This window comes from Lissotriton helveticus, chromosome 1_1 (genome assembly GCF_964261635.1).
Source record: "Lissotriton helveticus chromosome 1_1, aLisHel1.1, whole genome shotgun sequence".
Taxonomy (NCBI): domain Eukaryota; kingdom Metazoa; phylum Chordata; class Amphibia; order Caudata; family Salamandridae; genus Lissotriton; species Lissotriton helveticus.
In genome coordinates, this window is record NC_136057.1 from 1,975,762,636 (window position 1) to 1,975,783,427 (window position 20,792).

Consider the following 20,792-nt stretch of genomic DNA (forward strand, 5'->3'; position numbering starts at 1 on the left):
TTAGAGCACCTCGATAAGATACCCTGTTGTCTGATTTGACGTGTTCTGCCCCGTCGGAATAAACTCCTGTTTCCTGCCTTCCAGTCTCCAGCGCCTGCCTCTTTATTTGGTAACCGTGAGTTGGGTGAGAGGCGGCTAACGCCGGGCAAACCTTGAAAAGGGGTAATCGACCTGATCTGCCTGACCCCTTTTTCTACAATTGGCGTCCCAAACGTGGGGCCCATCAGCGACACGTGGATCCAGTGGGAGAGGTCCTGACGACGGAGTGAACGACTGCAACGATCGGGAAGTGCACCTGCCCGATAGACCCTCGTCTGGCAGCCGATCATCCGAACTTCACTGGTTCCGAGCAGACCTCTCTCGAGTGATCTACGGTCCTGACTGGGAACCATCAGGAGTGCCACGACAGAAGATAGAGGACGATCGGGCGCTGGAATCGGAAGACAGGAAACTGTCCATGCGGTCCGGGTAAGGTCGTGTAACACGACAAACTGTGAAATATTTGATTGATTGATTGGAAAATACTAGTATTACTCTCCGAATTGTTGGTTCTCTTGGAGATTCTCTGTCTGCAAACGGAGAGGAATAGAAAGTATTCTCTCTTCCTTTGCAGGTAGTGAAGGGTAGGTAACGCAGGCCTTTGCCCCCGTTGTAATCCGTCGTGCCTATCTTTCTCCCCCACTGATTGATTGTTTGCCCGAACATTGTTTGTTCGAGGATTGTTTTCTCGAGAATTCTCTGTCTACAAACGGGGAAGGATAAAAGTATTCTGTCCTCCTTTGCAGATAGTGAAGAATAGGTAACGCAGGCCTTTGCCCCCGTTGTAATCCGTCGTGCCTATTTCTTACTCGCCACTGATTGTTTGATTGAACAGACATTAATTGTTCGATATTGGTTCTTTGGAGGTATTCTCTGCTTACAAATAACGTGGAATAGAGATATTCTGTCTAGTCTTTGTAAGCAGTGAAAGGGTAGGTAGCGCTGGCTTTTGCCCCCGTTGTAACCCGTTGCGCCTATTTGATTTCTCATTTGATTGATTGATTGTTTGACCGAACATTGACTGTTTGGAATTGGTTCTCTCTTTGGGTATTCCCTATTTGCGAATACTGTAGAATAGAAATATTCTGTCTAGTCTTCGCAAAGTAGTGAAGGATAGGTAGTGCAGACTTTTGTACCCATTGTAACCCGTCATGCCTATCTTCTCCCCATTGTTCAGTAGTTGGTTCAGCCCGGACCGCTTATTAGAGGTGGATCATCCGGCTCCTCTGGAGGGCACCCCTAATAAGGATATGTTTTTAAAGTATGGACTAGTCGCCGTAGCTTATAGTAAGTTATGGCATAAATATACTAAAAAGGATCAGGAAAGTCAGTGGCCACTGATAGGATCCTTCGATGACGCAAAAATAAGCGTGCTGGAAACAGCCCTTTGTAACAATAAAACAACGCCCACTATGCTTGATAGTTTCGGCATGTGGCGCAAGGAGACGGAACAACGAAAGAAAAGAAACGAAGTCAGACTAGAGAAAGAATTGCGAAAAGCAGCTCATTTAGCCGCGAGCAAGTTGAAAGAAGAGATAAAGGAAAGAGAGGGAGCTAGACTGAAGCAAGAATCCGAGACATCGAGCCATTGTCCCGTTAGAACACCCTCTACGCTTTACCCTGAGCTACCTTCGAAGCAGCGAGCGAACGATGATCTACTGCTAGGTCCCCCGATCATCTACATGCCCCCTCCATACGCCCCTCCCCAACCTCTAGTGCAACGCACGCAACCCCCTAGCACAGATGAGAGCAGTGCCAGAGCCTCGGTCCTCACGGCCTCCGCGCCGGCCGAGCCCCTTGTACTCAGTGCAGCGCAAGCAGCAACATTAGATGAGCCCGAAACTGAGAAGAAAGACTCTGCTAGGCTCCATCGATTGAGTAAGAATGAACGAGCAGGGATTGATAAGATCGTAAAGACGCTAGTAGAACGGAAAGAAAACGAAGATTACGTGACAGATATATGCAATACATATGCTGATAACCACAAACTTTGTTGCACGTTTCTGTTACCACACCCTTAATGCCTATGAAGACCGGTATCGTAACAAAGGTCCTGAAAGCCTAACGACACTGTATAGAAAAGTCGACATTGGAGACGAGGGCGAAGGTGATGTGACGGACCTCTTCTCGTGCACGCTTGAAGTCTTCCGCCACCTTACTGAACAAAGATTAGAAGCCGACACCACGACTGAACCTCAAACCGAGAGAACTGACACCATGATGCCAATAAGAGAAGCGGCACCTTATTGGGTCCCCTCACAAGGACAGGGAACACACGACGATATTAACCACCAAGATGCAAGAGGGAGGGTAGTGTACAACTGGGTCTACCAACCCTGGGATCGGCAAGACATCCTGACTTTCCGAAAGTCCTTGCCCGATCTACGAAAGAACCCCACTGCCTTCTACACAGAATTAGGTACCGCCTTGGGTTCGACGATTATGACCCTAGCGGACATCGACTTGTTTTTCGGGCTATGTCTGCCAGCTGATGTGTGGAAGCAAATCCGGAAAGTCGACCACCTTGAGCTGCTCGGACATATCTGGTCACAACTCGATGGCATAGACAACAGCGAGAGCCCGGACAGAAACCCTTGAAATCGATTCTAGACCTGCCAGGCAAAATAGTACTAAAACTGAAAACCATAGTACCAGAAAAGAAGGTGGACTGGTCGATAGTAACGGCTTGCTGCCAGAAACCACAGGAAGACGCCTCAGAATATTTCTCCCGGTTGGAAACGGTGTTCTCCGATTACAGTGGCCAGGACATGACCTCTGCGACCGGACATCACTTGTTCGTCCAGAACTTTGTAAAAGGCCTGACACTAGAAGTCTCGCAAAAACTGCAGACTAGTGAAAGTAGTTGGGCTGCCTCCAAACCCGCGGCTATCCTTCAGATGGCTCAATACTACGAACGGCAAAAGAACGAGAACGATAGGGCGACTGAGAAAAAGAAAAAGGACTTGAAAGAATGAGTGACGATTGCTCAATTGCAAGGAGTGACGACAGGAAGGGAACAGTATAGAGGAAACTACCAGTCGAATGCTCCTAGAAATCCACCCCCTAGAGACCGCACACCCGCACCCGGCGCTCCACGAACAGACCTCGATGAGAACCAGTGTGCGTTTTGCAAAGGATTTGGGCATTGGAAGTCCCAGTGCCCGGTCCTGCTAGAAATGTACAAAAATAGGGACGCAAAAGACGTAGCGGGTGGGCCGAAAAATAGAGGACAGGGACGAGGGCACGCAAACGACGCCAGCAATGACAGATCAGGCAGACCGAACACTTTTGACCACCCCCGACAGAACCAATGCCAGCAGACTGACTGTGACGATGCCCGCGACTGGGCATAGGACTGCCTAGGGCAAGGGAGGGATCCAGTTGAGCTCTATGTTGACCAGCAAGGTCCTTATGTCACCGCTAAGGTCCTAGGTACGAAGTCTCCATTTCTGGTAGACACTGGCGCGACACGTAGTGCGTTATCTAAACGACTGATTCCACGGGCACCCTTGTCTGGCTCACACATAACATCAATAGGCTTTGATGGAACGCCCTCCACTAACCCCTTATCCGCACCGGTTTCCTTCGACTTGGACAGTAACCCCACTGACACGACGTTTCTGCTTTCCTCCAACACCCCCGATGCCATTATGGGACTTGACTTACTGAAGCATTTCCGAACTACTATCAGGTGTTCACAGGACGGAGTTCGAGTCATTCTGTACGATAACCCGACTTTGCTCAGACCTCATCCCGCACGACACATGTTCTCCATCTCTGACGCTGACGCATCCTTACTTGACTCTCTACTTCTGTATCTGTGGGCTAAAACTGACGCTGACGTAGGACGAATGATGATCGACCCCGTGCACATAACTGTTCGCCAAGATGCGATACTCCCAAAACTCCCACAGTATCGGATATCGCCCGAAGGTGAGAAGGCATTGGTAATGATAATCCAGTCCCTGGTAGAGGCAGGAGTGGTAGAGGAAGTAGTCAGCAATATTTGCAACAGCCCTATCCTACCCATTGTGAAGAAGCAGGGCGAGGGAGATGAGAAAGCGTACCGCTTCATCATCGACCTTCGAGAGGTCAACAAGGTAGTTGTACCTCAGTACCCCATAGTCTCAGATATCGCCACCATTCTGACCCTGATTCCTTCCACAGCCACCACCTTCACTGTAATAGACCTCAAGAACGCTTTCTTCTCCATCCCCATCCACCCAGACAGCCGCTACCTTTTCGGCTTCACGTTAAAATCCCGCTCATATAGATTTTGTAGAGCTCCCCAAGGTTACACAGAAAGTCCCAGCATCTATAGCCAGGCCCTCAAGAGACAGCTGGACGCCGTTCAGCTACCGGAGGGAGTGGTGTTGATACAGTACGTCGATGACATCCTTTTGGCGGCCGACACCACTCCACTTGCAGTCACAGCCACCATCCAACTCTTGCACTTCCTTGCGGAAAATGGCCACAAGGTCTCCAAGAGAAAGTTGCAATTCTGCCAACCCCAGGTCACCTACCTAGGCCACCTCTTGTCCAGAGACGGGAGAAAGCTTACACCCGATCGAATTCAGGCCATTCTAGAAACCCCTGTCCCAAAGACCCAGAAACAAGTCCGCTCCCTGGTAGGCCTCACCTCCTTCTGCCGGCAGTGGTTGCCAAATTTCAGCCTCATTGTAAAGCCACTACTTTCCCTACTAGCCAAAGATGTCCCCTTCCCACTCCCTTGGACCCCCGAATGCCAATCTTCCTTCAAAGAACGTCGAGACGCCCTTTGTTCTGCACCAGTCCTAGGAACCCCCGATTACACCAAGCCCTTCTCTCTCTACACTCACGAAAGGGAGGGGTGCGCTTTGTCTGTCCTGACTCAAACTATTGGCCCCAAGCAACGACCATGTGCCTATTTCTCTGCCACCCTTGACCCCGTAGCGAGAGCCTTGCCTACCTGCCTCCGAGCCGTAGCTGCCGCTGCTGTCTCTATCCAACAAAGTGAGGGGATCGTACTATCGAATTCCCTCACGGTATTAGTGCCCCATGCTGTTGACACCCTCCTGAACCAGACTAAGACGCAACACCTGACTAGCGCACGACTGACTGGATACGAACGGACTCTGCTTGCACCCCACATCACGCTGAAAAGATGCACCACACTGAACCCAGCCACCTTGTTGCCTCTGCCCAAAAACGACCCAAATGTCCCCCCTATACATGACTGTGTGACCCTCACAGATGAACAGACTAGGAGTAGAGTTGACCTCCGAGACACCGCCTTCACAGACCCTGACGGAGAGCTATGGGTAGACGGCTCTTGCATCAAACTCTCCGACGGCACCACCTCAGCTGCCTATGCAGTAACGACAGCCCGAACAGTAATTGAGACAGCCCGCATCACACAACGATCCGCACAGGCGGCAGAACTGATTGCCCTCACACGAGCATGTATTATAGCGACAGGGACCACGGCAAACATTTACACGGACAGCCAGTACGCCTTCGGAGTGGTTCACCATTTTGGACTTTTGTGGAGAGAAAGGGGATTCCTGACATCCCACGGCACGCCCATCCTCCACGGAGATCTAGTCTCCGCCCTGATTGAAGCAGTTCTCCTCCCCAAACGATTAGCCGTAATCAAATGCCAGGCACACAGGAAGGTGACAGACTTAGTCGGACAGGGAAATGCACTGGCCGACATCACTGCCCGAACCACAGCTGAGAAAAGGACGACGACACGCATGTATGTGACCAGGTCACAAGCAGAAAAATGGACTGCCGCTAGAGAAACGATTAGGGACATCCAGTCGGCCAGCACACCTCACAAACTGACTGAGTGGGCACGGGTAGGCTTAAAAGACGATGAAGGCTGCTGGCGGACAAAAGACACAAACAAATGGTTGCTGCCTGACTCGTACCTGATTCCCATACTGACTATGGCACACTCCCCCGCACACATAGGATCTGCCCCCATGATCGAACCCATCTCCAAGGTCTGGCACAACGACAAAATCCCCGACTCAGCCAGACGCCTGGTCCAGCAATGCCTTATCTGCCTGCAACACAACCCTGGGAAAGGAACTGTGGTACCCCGGGGAGGGTTTGGGGTCCCCGACCATCCCTTTGAGGTCCTCCAGATGGACTACATCCAACTAGAAAGATGCCAAAGCCTGAAGTATGTATTATTCATTGTGTGTGCCTTCAGCAAATGGGTAGAAGCCTATCCAACCCGTGATAACACTGCCATGACCACTGCCAAGGTACTACTGAAAGAGTTTTTCCCTCGCTACGGTCTTTGTCGAATTCTATGGAGCGACAACAGCCCCCACTTCATAGCTGAAGTTATCCAACTAATCTTGAAAGGGTTGGGTGTAAAACAGAGGTTTCATGCAGTCTTTCACCCCCAATCTGCTGGCTTAGTTGAGCGACACAACGCCACACTGAAACTAAAACTGTCGAAGATAGTGGCCACCACAGGACCTAAATGGCCAGATGCCCTCCCACTGGCATTGCTATCGATGCGCTCCACTCCCACTAAGCACCATTTGACCCCCTACGAGGTTGTATTTGGGCGACCGATGAACCTCTGGACTGCCCCTAAACCGACCTCCATTCACGACGTCCCGGATGTCCTACTGTCTGATTACTTGTGCAAATTGACTAAAACGTTGTCTGTCATTCATCAGCAGGTGCAGCAGGCCATCCCCGATGCTTCCAGGGGTCCGGGTCACGATATCCAACCGGGGGATTATGTGCTGATCCGAAATTTCCAACGGGCAAAGAGTCTGGAACCCCGGTGGACGGGCCCCTGGCAAGTACTGATCACCACCCGGACGGCTCTTCGAGTGGAGGGGAAACGACACTGGCTGCATGCACACCACTGTAAGAAGGTCTCCTCGACCCTGGCCACGACAGAAAACGTCAGCACCCAAGAAGAGCTCCTGAACAAAGACCGGCCATCACTGAACTGTTATCCTGATACCGAGGCACTCGAACTTGCAAAATTCTCTGATCCCACTGTGCCATCCAGGGAAGGGTATTTCCTGCGTCGAAAGGAGGGAGCTTCGGCTAAGTAGACCACGGACTAAGTTGAATCTCAGAACGGTAGCCTAAACACAACCAAGGGTTACCCGGAGAGAAGCTAAACGAAGTCTGCGGTTCTGCCCACTACCGAGCACCTCGAAGATGATGGAAGCACCAGATAAGAAGATGATCGAAGCGCCAGATAAGAAGATGATGGAAGCAACCGGAAATACCCACTACAGGAACCCAAAGACTGACAGTATGCACAAATCAAAGACAATTGCCCTTTTCATCTCCTCCTCATGACTTCCTTCTGGATCGTGGAAGAGAGCACACCCGCTCATAAGATATTGCTGACCACTGCACAGCCAACCACTATGAAAGAGCATCACCTGATCTCCCTTTCGCCTCAGCTCCGAGAAAGGCGTAAGGAGTTCTGGAACAATTCCTTTGTGCAACTGTTGCACCAACACAACCTTGCCGCCAACGCCACAAACTGCTGGATCTGCGGGTTGCTCCCGCATGCCACCGGACACTCCATCCCTTTCATCCCTTCCCCTTTCTCAGTTCATGGCTCCTGCCTTGCCTGGTTGATCCTCTTGCAAGAGAGCTACAAGGACAACGCCACTTCTGGTCAAACAGTGTCACACTTCTACCATGGGTTCTGGCTGAACAAAACCGGGAGGACATCTGCTCCCTTTTGTCCTTTAACCTCTGGTTCCTCCTTCCATATGGACATCCCTGCCAAGGAACGAGTTTAAATGCAGGTGTTCATTAATCCAGCCAGACCCACCTTCTCCTACTTACGGAAACGAACTGCTGCCACTCTGACTGTGGCTCTGTCTGTTATCAATGTCACGGGCCTCGTGTGCCTCGAAGGCCTGGGAACACAGCTGGTGGGTCACAGTTCCTGCCACATCACCAGAACATTGGACTCAATTGATCCCCCCTCCTTTGTTGCTTCTCCGAATATGTACTTTGTTTGTGGCACCAAAGCTTACACTTGGCTTCCAAAAGGTTGGGGGGGTACTTGCTACATCGCCTTCATTCTCCCTCCAACGTACGTGGCCCCAGCAAACCATCACCGGCATAAGCGCGCAAAAGACATTGAACAAGCCGACTCCACCGAAGCACAGTTCCTGGATGCAGTGAAGGGACTTGTTCCTCTGTGGGGCCCAATGGCAAACAGCCGCGCCATCGGACACCTGACCCAGGCAGTAGAAACGACCATGAACATCACGGCTGGCATCCTCACTAACAATACGGCCGAGCTTCCGGCAGTCCGCCTGGTGGCTCTTCAGAACCGCCTTGTTCTAGATGTGGTTCTAGCTGACCGTGGAGGAGCATGCCGCATCATCGGATCCAGCTGTTGCACCTACGTGCCAGATAACTCGCCCTCAGTCTACAAAGCAATCGAGCACCTCCACAGACTTTCCTCAGAGGTTCACCAGGAGCAAGAAGGATGGTCGCTTGGGAGCTGGTTTTGGGGTACTTTGAAGGACTGGGGATGGAGGTTGTTTACATTTATATTGATACCGGTCGTGGTACTGTGTGGGTGTTGCCTAGGTATTCAATACTTGCCACCTTTGTGTTCACTCATTACTAACTGCATGTGCCCTAAGACTCCGAATTTCGAAGCTGAACGTATGAAAGCTTTGTATGATTTTGAAATACGTAATATAATGGGGATAGACATAAATTGACAAGCTGGCTAGATATGTTGAAAAGGGAGGACTGTTAAAATCTGGATTGTGGCGTTAACATTATCGGCGCCATCTTGTCTTTTTCAGATCCATACGTGCGCGTAAGCAGCAACCATTTTGATTGCCATGGCCTCTCTGCCCACTCCCGATAGCCAGCGTCTCTCTCTCCCCCTCACTCCCCAGCCTCGCAAGCATCCCTGACAGCCCCCGGTCTCTCCTGCTTGGGTCATAAACGCACCTCCAGCGCGACCCTGTCTCCGAGCCACATCCCGTGCTGAACCCCCCTCACTCCTTCATCTCATTCATAGAACAGGCCCTTTTGATAACCTCTTCCACCTCAAACTCAATCCAGACAAGACCGAGTTGGTCTTGACCGGAGGTGGTTGCAGTCCATGGTCCCCTTCTTTCTGGCCCCCTTCACTTGGTGTCCCTCCACTCCCTGTTTCTAAAGTTAAAACCCTTGGGATTTTCTTGGATTCACAACTTTCTATCCATTCACACATGGGTTCGGTCGTCTCTTCTTGCTTCTTCTCCCTAAGAATAATTAGGAAAGTCTCCCGCTTTTTTTCCCTCCTGGCTCTGAAAATCATTGTCATGGCCATGGTACTGTCCCGCATTGATTATGGCAATGCTATATACAATGGGGCCCCAGCTTACGCGATCCATCGTCTGCAGCTGGTGCAGAATCAGGCTGCCCGCCTGATTCATGGCCTCCCTAAATATCATCGGGCCAGTCCGCTACTTAAAGCTCTACACTGGCTGCCGGTGCGAGAGCGTGCCCTCTTCAAACTTGGCTGCCTCACCTTTCAGGCTAGGTCAGGCACTGCCCCTGAATTTATATGCTCTGCCATTGTGCCCTACCTTCCTGGCAGAGAACTACGCTCCTCTCACTCGGCCCTCCTAGTCACTCCCCGTTTTAAAAAACAGAGGGCAGGTGGAGCGAAGTTCGCTGTCCTGGCCCCAGCATTCTGGAATTCTCTCCCTGTTGCCCTTCGCACAACGCCCTCTTATACTCAGTTTCGGAGGGAACTCAAAACCCTCTTATTTGCGCAAGCTTACCCTGTCTAACTCCCTCCAACTGCTGCCGTCCATTGCAACTTAATAGCGCCATGAAACCGCTGGGTGAAAGCGCGCTGTATAAATGTTTCTAAATTCAAATTCAAATTCTTCCTCCATGCCCGATTGTCCGGCCTGACCCCAGGCCATCACCTAGCTCAACAGATGCAGTTTATTGCCCCCTACAGTAGGACCTCGCCCCACATCAAAGGAGCGGGGATTAATCAATGCCTTCACACCCCTAGATCCGACCGATCGCCCACATTCCTGTTCCCAGCGGAATGTCCAGCTGCGCGATAGCCATCATGCTGAGATTTGGGTGGGGACCTCTACTGTAGATATGTGTGAGAACGGGCCTGAACCGGGGATTCCAAAGATGCCTTTTTGAACTTCAAAGCAATACCACGGATGTCATAAATGTAATAAAGCCATAAACTTGTGTATAAGAGGCCAGGCCTCCGAGATGCGGTTAGAGCACCTCGAGAAGATACCCTGTTGTCTGATTTGACGTGTTCTGCCCCATCGGAGTAAACTCCTATTTCCTGCCTTCCAGTCTCCAGCGCCTGCCTCTTTATTTGGTAACCGTGAGTTGGGTGAGAGGCGGCTAACGCCGGGCAAACCTTGAAAAGGGGTAATCGACCTGATCTGCCTGACCCCTTTTTCTACAAGAGACCCTGTCCCCGACCGCCATCAGGTCCCAGCGAACCTCCTTTAAGTACTGTTACTGGTCTCTTTTAACTGTCTGGAGGTCATCTCAAAGGGGAGCAAACAGGGCCTCCAGAAACAATTGAGTCACAGGCCCCTCATTGTCCTCTCCATCTGGCGGCTGCTCCAGATGTGGGGGTGGTGGCTGTTCCTGTCAGAATCAGCCCTTCTCCTCGGAACTGGCCAGTGACACAGGAGCAGAATGACGCTAGCTCCCAACTCCCCCTCAGGACTCTCCAGTCACACACAGTTTATAAATGCGTAGCCAGAAGAGCCCCACGGGGGAAAGGGGAATTGGACAGAGAAGAGAATGCACACAAGTTGTCTTCTTCCTTCTTTTTTCTTTTTTTTTTGTTTTCTTTTCTTTTTTCTGCTCAACTGGTCGTGTGATTGCTGAAAAATAAAAGTACATATAATTCTCTCACTGACCTATTCTTCCTTTAGTATCTTTTCTGTATCTCTCTGTATAACCACTACCTACCCAGGAGCTGGGTGCCTTTGCTTCTCTTCCATTGGCTTCTAGTTCTTCTATTCTGTGTCTTTAATCACTGTAATGTAAAGTCAAATTATTATATGTTCCTTCTCTAATTCTACTCTGCTCTTCTTCCCTATTTCACTCAGGTGCTCAAATACAGAATGGAGAACTGCTGCCTTGTAAGTATTTCCTATTCTTCTTAACTTCTTTCTTCTCTTCTTATTATACTGCAGTTACTTCACTGTAGTATCATATAGCACTCTAGTCTTATTTCTTCGCCTCTTCTTCTCCACTCGTTTTTTACATATATTAATACACTGTAGTAATAGCTTCTTCTGCGAGAAAAACAAGGGCCCCCTGATTCAGAAATAATCTAATTCCTAGGACAGGGAAAAACTGGTTGCTTGCAACATTCCTAGGCAATAATAACAATAAAATACGAGAAAGGTTGTAAGGAAAAAGAACATACAAAATTACATTATTAAAAACTTATATTTTAATGTACATTTACATTGTAATCATAATTCATAAAAACAAATTACACAATAATTGTTACAAAAAAAGATTAAACCATTATAATTGAAAGACAACGACTTACACAGCTTTAAAAAGCATATAATTATATAATCACAATTAGTAGCTCGACGCGCGTTTCGGCGTTAGAGGAACGCCTTCTTCAGGAGCCACAAATGATGCTAAAATAAAAGAATATAAAAAATAAAAACATATCAAATTTTATTCTAACAAATCGTAATTAAACAGTTAAAAACGAATTACATTTCACATAATTGTATGTTCATTAACCAAGAAAACATATCCTTAGTAAACAACGTTTCTTCACAATTATTCTAATATACATATTATATACATATAGACCAGCAGAAGATAAAACATTATATTGGAGCAGCCACATTATAGGTTCATATAATGGTAGGAAATTTATTAATTCAATGAAGAGCAGTGATGGAATAATTAAAAAGATTCAGACCAAATAGGAATCCGGTAATGATGTAGAATTATTGAGCTAATATATGCTCACCTTCTATAATGATTAGTTGTATGAAATAGCAATTTTTCTGATAATGACATCAATGTCTTCCAGTAAGCCGTATTGCCAAAATAATACGATTTATATCTAAAAGATACAGACGGAACACATATTTAATTTGTAAATGTTCCATAATCATCTCTTAAGTTCATCATCTGAGATGTTATCTCCAGTGAACCTTACTTACCTCGCCAAGCGTGATGAATAAATCACTCAAGGGGGTTCGAAAGTTCAAAGTTATTTGAAGTGAGATCAAACGTTGCACGATTTAAAATATGATGTGTTCACAGCTTTTATTCTGTCGTTGTAAGATATAGGGTATCATATCTTTCAACCTAAAATAATAACATAAAATGTACTTAGAAAAAATAAAATAAATATAAAAAACATTAATGTGCTTTTTAAAGGACACACATCTAACTAGAAGGTCGGATTTATGAATGCTAGGAGTTGACCCTTTTCCTACCCTTCAGTTTAAACAGTTGTCTAAATCACGGCCATGTTATGGTAATATCGATGTAGGGCGTTATATATCGCTAGGATACTAGTCGTTGACCGTTTTCCTACCTACCGGTTCAAATAATTGTCTAAATCACGGCCATGTTATGGTAATATATAACTGTGCGACGTTGTCTAACAATAACTCATGTGTCTGTCTATGGACTAACATGCAAATAAACTAGTACTGTTTGTAACACGAACAGTTTTTTCCATAAGTTACGTCGCAATCCATGACTTAATTTTAGTTCGTACCCATACAATGGTGGCCACCTTTCATAATAACGGCAATACGCTACAATTTAGGTATGCGGATCAAAAATGAAAACGATCTTAATACTAATGCTCTCATTCTAATCGTTCCCCATAGAGGTGCATTCAGGTATTGAAACCACTTACCAAGCGTTTAGCCGCTTAGGTCATGTAGAGGCGGTAAAACGAAGATTTCCTGTTAGCGGCTGACTGTTTAAAACCTGGCCCATTTATACGAAACTACAAATGAAAAGAAATGAGTTTAAAAAGAGCGAATCGTGGACTAAACAAAAAATGTGGTTTGACCAACCTACAACGCTATCTATTCTAATTGGGACCAACTGCAACCGGATGTAACAAACGAACAACCATCCGGTACGATCTTTAAATAGCCGGTACGTGCATGTCACGTGATTCGGCAGCTGAAGGCTCTTAAAGATGTATTAGCCTATAAACAAGATTGTGACTTGAGCTTATCCTGCCGGCCTAAAGATTATAATAGATATCTGAAGATGGATAACAAAGACATGCAAACAATAAAAATACTAACTATAACTTAAAATAATAAACTAATTAAGGAAATTTGTGATTAAAATGAAATAATAATTCAGAATGTCTATACATAAAAGACCTACTAAAAATAAAACCAATCAATATTAGTGTTGGTCTATATAGAATTGAACCATCATTAGAAAAAGAATGTAAGATAAATTCATAATTGGTATTATAGACATAGCTAACGTAGCTAACGTGAATAAGATAAAAAATATAAGTCAGAATGTCTATACATAAATGACATACTAAGTATACAACCAATACATTATAGTGTTGGTCTATATACGATTAAACCATCTTTAAAAAAGAATGTAGGTAACTTCCTAATTTATATTATAAACATAACTAACATTACAAGATCCAATCCAACGATTCATATAATAAAAACGTCAGGCGTATGAGCACCAATAAGTTGGACGATCCATATCATATTGATGAGTTATTGTTAGACAACGTCGCACATTTATATATTACCGTAACATGGCCGTGATTTAGACAATTATTTGAACCGGTAGGTAGGAAAACGGTCAACGACTAGTATCCTAGCGATATATAACGACCTACATCGATATTACCATAACATGGCTGTGATTTAGACAACTGTTTAAACTGAAGGTAGGAAAAGGGTCAACTCCTAGCATTCATAAATCCGACCTACTAGTTAGATGTGTGTCCTTTAAAAAGCACATTAATGTTTTTTATATTTATTTTATTTTTTCTAAGTACATTTATATGTTATTATTTTAGGTTGAAAGATATGATACCCTATATCTTACAATAACAGAATAAAAGATGTGAACACATCATATTTTAAATCGTGCAACGTTTGATCTCACTTCAAATAACTTTGAACTTTCGAACCCCCTTGAGTGATTTATTCATCACGCTTGGCGAGGTAAGTAAGGTTCACTGCAGATAACATCTCAGATGATGAACTTAAGAGATGATGACAGGTCTGTCGTGGTCCTGTGGGATTAAGGCCCAGGTAGGTGTGGCAATCTTGCGAGCTGGTGCTGTGCTCGTGTCAGGCCTTGGAGGTATCTGTGACAGTGGAGGCATCTGTGCAAGCTCCAGGGAGGTCGCAGTCAGCAGCTGCCTTTCTCGCTCTGCCCATAATCATGGGCCTCTAGCCATGGGGGGCAGGACCCCACCTCCAGCAGTAATCACCAGACACTCTTAGCAGTGGGGCCAAAACCGGTAGAGTGCTGCTGCTCGGTTCCCTCAACTGGGACCTCTCCACATGTCAAAGTCCCAGAAGGGTCCCGCTGCCAACAGTATGCACCCTGACATCCAGGCCAGCAATGCCAGGGCTGATACCTGCTTGTCTTTGAAGTCCACGGTCCATTCTGTACCTATTGCACCACAGCTGCCAATATTTTCTTCACTAGTCTCTTGTCTGTAGAGCCGTTACCCTGGGACCACAAAATGGCCACTCAGCAGGCGATGACAAGAAATATCCCACGGGGCCTTCCGGCAGGGGGTATGGTCCAGCTGTACCTATGCAGCCTCCAGGGTCTGGATCGGGTCACCAGGGCTGTAGTAAACAGGCCATTGCCGGCACGCTTCTCTTGCCACCACCATGTTGAGTCTCTCCAGGCAGCCACCTCACCTCTGCAATTTCCCCAAGGAGAAAGGTTCCACTTCTCCCACCAGCACCTCTCATTGCTAGACTGGCCCAAGAGCAGGTGGAAACACCGTAAGGTTCTTGCTGTGCGTTGGGTAGGGTGGGTGACAGGGCCCAGTCGGCAATGGAGGGACGAGAAGGCAAGTCCTAACCGTCCATCATCTTGGCCACACCCACCCTCTTTTAGACTTGTAGGAGATTTATTAGGCCCAAGCAAGTGGAGCAGCTTTGTATGGGACTGAACTGTGGGGCTTTTGTAAGCTGACAACTATCTCGTCCATTCTCCTTTGCCTGACACTTGGGGTACATCCGTCATAGTCCCTATTTTGAAAAAATGGGAGTGTTCACTCCCAGGTTGTTACCACCCAATTTCGCTAATTAAAACTACTGCTAAAATACTCAGCAGAATTATCTACAATAGGATTATGGTTTGGGTGAGAAAGAAGTCTGTATTACATCAAATACAACATGGGTTTTGGCACAAAGTAGGAACTATTAAACAGTGCCTCAATTTAAATTAATGCAAAAACAACAGTTGATGGACAGAATACAGAACAATGTCATACATTCACCCCAGTACAGAGATCTGGGCCTAAATCCATCGTTTTTTTCACTCCACACCATCCCAGTTCAGACAGGGCCATATGCAAATCAGCCTTGACCCTGTGCCTCATGGGAACAGTCCAGCCCGAACTGCCAAGCCATGTCTTTCCTGGACCGGAATCAAGCTCCCTAGGATGGGTTTCTGGCTATCAGCCGTCTTCAGCCAGGATAGCTTGACTCCAGTGGTGTGGAGAGCATGGGACTCACGTCTGAGCATACCCATCCCACTCGGGGTGACAAATGCAAAAACAACAGTTGATGGACAGAATGCAGAACAATGTCATACATTCACCCCAGTACAGAGATCTGGGCCTAAATCCATCGTGTTCAGACGTGAGTCCCTTGCTCACTTTGCCACTGGATTCAAGCAAGCCGGGCTGAAGACGGCTGTAATGCCAGAAACCGGTCCTCGAAAGCTTGTTTCCGGTCCAGGGAAGGCATGGCTTGGCAGTTCGGGCTGGACTATTCCCATGAGGCACAGGGTCAGACTGATTTGCATATGGCCATGTCTGAACTGGGGTGGCAGAGTGGGCTAAAGAACGGTGATGGATTAAACCCAGATCTGTTGACTGGGTGTGAGTGCTTGATTGGTTCAGATGCTCCGTCCATCACCACACCTTTTGTACCGCTTTGGCCACCATAAGTTGGCAGGGTTTGCTCAGACGTGAGTCCCTTGCTCACTTTGCCACTGGATTCAAGCAAGCCTGGCTGAAGATGGCTGTAATGCCAGAAACCGGTCCTAGGAAGCTTGAATCCGGTTCAGGGAAGGCATGGCTTGGCAGTTCGGGCTGGACTGTTCCCATGAGGCACAGGTTCAGACTGATTTGCATATGGCCATGTCTGAACTGGGGTGGCAGAGTGGGCTAAAGAACGGTGATGGATTAAACCCAGATCTGTTGACTGGGTGGGAGTGCTTGATTGGTTCAGATGCTCAGTCCATCACCACCCCTTTTGTACCTGGAAGCCTAGTTGAGCAGCCACGTGTGCTATACATTATTTAACATTAGATTATACAAAAAATAATTTAATTTCAAAGTTGTATACCTCAGAAAAATTTTCAAATACAATTAGCATTTAACTTGCGTGCAATTTCTGCTCGAAAAAATACACATAATACACATCTTGATTGAAAGTGCCTACATCTACGTTAATTTTATAGTCTGTGTTATGCCATAAACACTGCCCCATGCACATCATCACACGTAACAACTGACTTGAAGGGCAGGCTGGAAAAGAAGCTGGTGGTGAGGAGGGAAACAGAACCAATGGAGGCCCCTGCTGCAGTCCTCAATGGCAGTAGAGTGTTTGCAAGAGCAGGCTGCAGATGGGGAGAAAAGATGAGTCTGCGAATGGAGACGTCGTCGGCAAAGACAGCAGAAAGCTTTCTGAATTGCTCCATCAAAGTCAGTTGTGAAGCTGATTTTTAAAGGACCTTTGCTTCCTGCCATGGCCAGGTGTGTGATGTCACTGAGGATCTCACTAAACACAAAAGAGGGCCTCTGGAGCATAAGCAGTGAAGCTGCTATCAAGCATGCTCCAGCAGCCCTATTTTGCTTTCCTGACTCTCTTTTGTGTTTGTCGAGGGCCCTCTACAAGGTCTGCGGGCTGAAAGGAGAGGTCTGCAGTGCCACCGGCAGCCCACGGGCCGTACTTTGAGTACCACTGGTGTATACGCTCCAGTTCCTGTACTTGTCACTGCGGATTTTGGTTATCTGCAGCCGATATAGCAATCAGTTCCCCTCAAATGACAGCCTTTGGGGTCTCCCAGAGGGTAGTGACAGATGTGCCAGCGGCATCAATAATGGCAAGGAAGTCTGGTATCGCTTGAGTAACCCTGTTCACTACATCAGGGCTATGAAAGAAGTTTCCTTGCTTTCTCCATGACCAGGAGACATGCTGCATCGGGGGCCAGGGTAAAGACACTGCAGCATGGTCTGATAAGGATTGTGGCACTATCTCTGTCTTCATGACCTGGGTCTGGATCTCTCTCATCCCAAAAGAGATCAAGGCATGCATACATATTATGGGAACGTGAGTAGAATGTGTAGTCTTATGCCTAGGGATGCTGTTCTCGCCAAAGGTCTCTAAATACCATCTCCTGCAGCCATGGCCTCCCTCCTAACCCCTGTGCGACCATAGTGGAACGCCGATCTGTCCAAGTCATTCTTGAACACTAGATTAAGGTTTCATCATAATAGCACCATCCTGTCCTGGGAGAAAATAACCTCTGCCACAGCCCGTTAGAGGAATATTTCCTGGCCGTCGTTAGGGGGCTATAGCGAAGCCAATGTGAAGGTGTAGTCTCCCACACTCAGAGTATATGAATCCACCAGACCTCGGAAAGAGCGCAAGACAGAAATGGCCACCCCCGCTGTCTTGGATGAGGTGTATGAGAAGAATATATGACGTTACAACGCAAACAAATACAATGCATGCTTTTAACAATGCAGTTTTTACATTGCAACTACCATTACATCGCATGACTTTACACCACATTTTTTAAAATTACCATTACAATGGATTCCATTACAATGCATACCATTACATTGCGTACCATTATAATGCGTAATACTTTTAGAGCAACAGTAGGGTAAGTGTTGGATAGTGTAGAGGTCAAAATTGTTGAGCCCCTTCACAATGAGGGTGATAACCTTTAGTTTATCATGTGAGTAGGGGTTGGAAGGAAAGAGCCATGATGGCTACCCAGGATAATAACCATTCCTCTCTCCAGTGTAAATATCACAATCCCTGGCCCAAACCATGTGTGGGAGGATCTGGAATGAAGTGCATCGTCGTGTAGTGTGATTACTCCCCCCAACAAAAATACAACATGTAACAGGAACATAAGTGTAGTCTCATCAGAACGAACCGAAGCACTGGTGGTGGCCAGGAATCTCACATGAGAATCCTTGGTGTAGGGGCCCAGCCCTGACAGCATCTCCAACCTCATTACTGTTGAATGTGATCTGGTAACCTCAGTGGTGCTCAGGTTGTCTCCAGCCTGTCAGATTAGCCAATCAATGTGTCCAGCACCCCTCATCCTTCCATAGTGACAGTTTTGGGATCAGGGAGTTGTCCTTTGGATGAGGCTCCCTGCTACCGAAGGGATTTCCGCTATCCGGGGCTGGCCCACTGTCTTTCTTCAGAGGACACTTCAATGTTCAGTACCCGGCATGTTTCAGCCAAGGATCATAGTTGATGGAGCTTTCCCTCCCAGTGAAAAACTATGTGAAACAGGTGACTCCAGGAATAAGTGATGCCTTTTTCCCAAAGGAATGTGGTCATTGAGCGAACGTTTCATCCTACCTGCAGTGTGAAAGCAGGCAGATGTTTGTAGACTGCCAGCACATGGCCTCTGAATCACAGGAGATTAATACCAGGATGTCAGCTGGATGGGTATACTCTAGTCGCGGGGGACCCACCCTTTGAAGCCTGTCGATCTGTATCTCCCTGTCAGGTGGTGTTCCAAGAATTTGGATAGAAAAGACCTTTACATATGCCCCAATTTCTGTACCCTCTGCTTTGGTTGGCACTCCCTGATGCGGATATTATTCTGTCTCAACCTTTTTTCTAGGTCCTCATTCACAGGCCTGCAAATAGATTTGCTGATTTTTGAGACAAATTACTTCCTGCTGGAGTTGCTTGATTTCTTTGTCGCAACTAGACTCATGTTCCTTTAGGGTAGAGACCCTGTCTCCGACCGCCATCAGGTCCCAGCGAACCTCCTTTAAGTACTGTTACTGGTCTCTTTTAACTGTCTGGAGGTAATCTCAAAGGGGAGCAAACAGGGCCTCCAGAAACAATTGAGTCACAGGCCCCTCATTGTCCTCTCCATCTGGCGGCTGCTCCAGATGTGGGGGTGGTGGCTGTTCCTGTCAGAATCAGCCCTTCTCCTCGGAACTGGCCAGTGACACAGGAGCAGAATGACGCTAGCTCCCAACTCCCCCTCAGGACTCTCCAGCCACACACAGTTTATAAATGCGTAGCCAGAAGAGCCCCACGGGGGGGAGGGGAATTGGACAGAGAAGAGAATGCACACAAGTTGTCTTCTTCCTTCTTTTTTCTTTTTTTTTTGTTTTCTTTTCTTTTTTCTGCTCAACTGGTCGTGTGATTGCTGAAAAATAAAAGTACATATAATTCTCTCACTGACCTATTCTTCCTTTAGTATCTTTTCTGTATCTCTCTGTATAACCACTACCTACCCAGGAGCTGGGTGCCTTTGCTTCTCTTCCATTGGCTTCTAGTTCTTCTATTCTGTGTCTTTAATCACTGTAATGTAAAGTCAAATTATTATATGTTCCTTCTCTAATTCTACTCTGCTCTTCTTCCCTATTTCACTCAGGTGCTCAAATACAGAATGGAGAACTGCTCCCTTGTAAGTATTTCCTATTCTTCTTAACTTCTTTCTTCTCTTCTTATTATACTGCAGTTAGTTCACTGTAGTATCATATAGCACTCTAGTCTTATTTCTTCGCCTCTTCTTCTCCACTCGTTTTTTTACATATATTAATACACTGTAGTAATAGCGTTTTCTGCGAGAAAAACAAGGGCCCCCTGATTCAGAAATAATCTAATTCCTAGGACAGGGAAAAACTGGTTGCTTGTAACATTCCTAGGCAATAAATAACAATAAAATACGAGAAAGGTTGTAAGGAAAAAGAACATACAAAATTACATTATTAAAAACTTATATTTTAATGTACATTTACATTGTAATCATAATTCATAAAAACAAATTACACAATAATTGTTACAAAAAAAGATTAAAACATTATAATTGAAAGACAACGATTTACACAGCTTAAAAAAGCATATAATTATATAATCACAATTAGTAGCTCGACGCGCGTTTCGGCGTTAGAGGAACGCCTTCTTCAGGAGCCACAAATGATGCTAAAATAAAAGAATATAAAAAAGAAAAACATATCAAATTTTATTCTAACAAATCGTAATTAAACAGTTAAAAACGAATTACATTTCACATAATTGTATGTTCATTAACCAAGAAAACATATCCTTAGTAAACAACCTTTCTTCACAATTATTCTAATATACATATTATATACATATAGACCAGCAGAAGATAAAACATTATATTGGAGCAGCCACATTATAGGTTCATATAATGGTAGGAAATTTATTAATTCAATGAAGAGCAGTGATGGAATAATTAAAAAGATTCAGACCAAATAGGAATCCGGTAATGATGTAAAATTA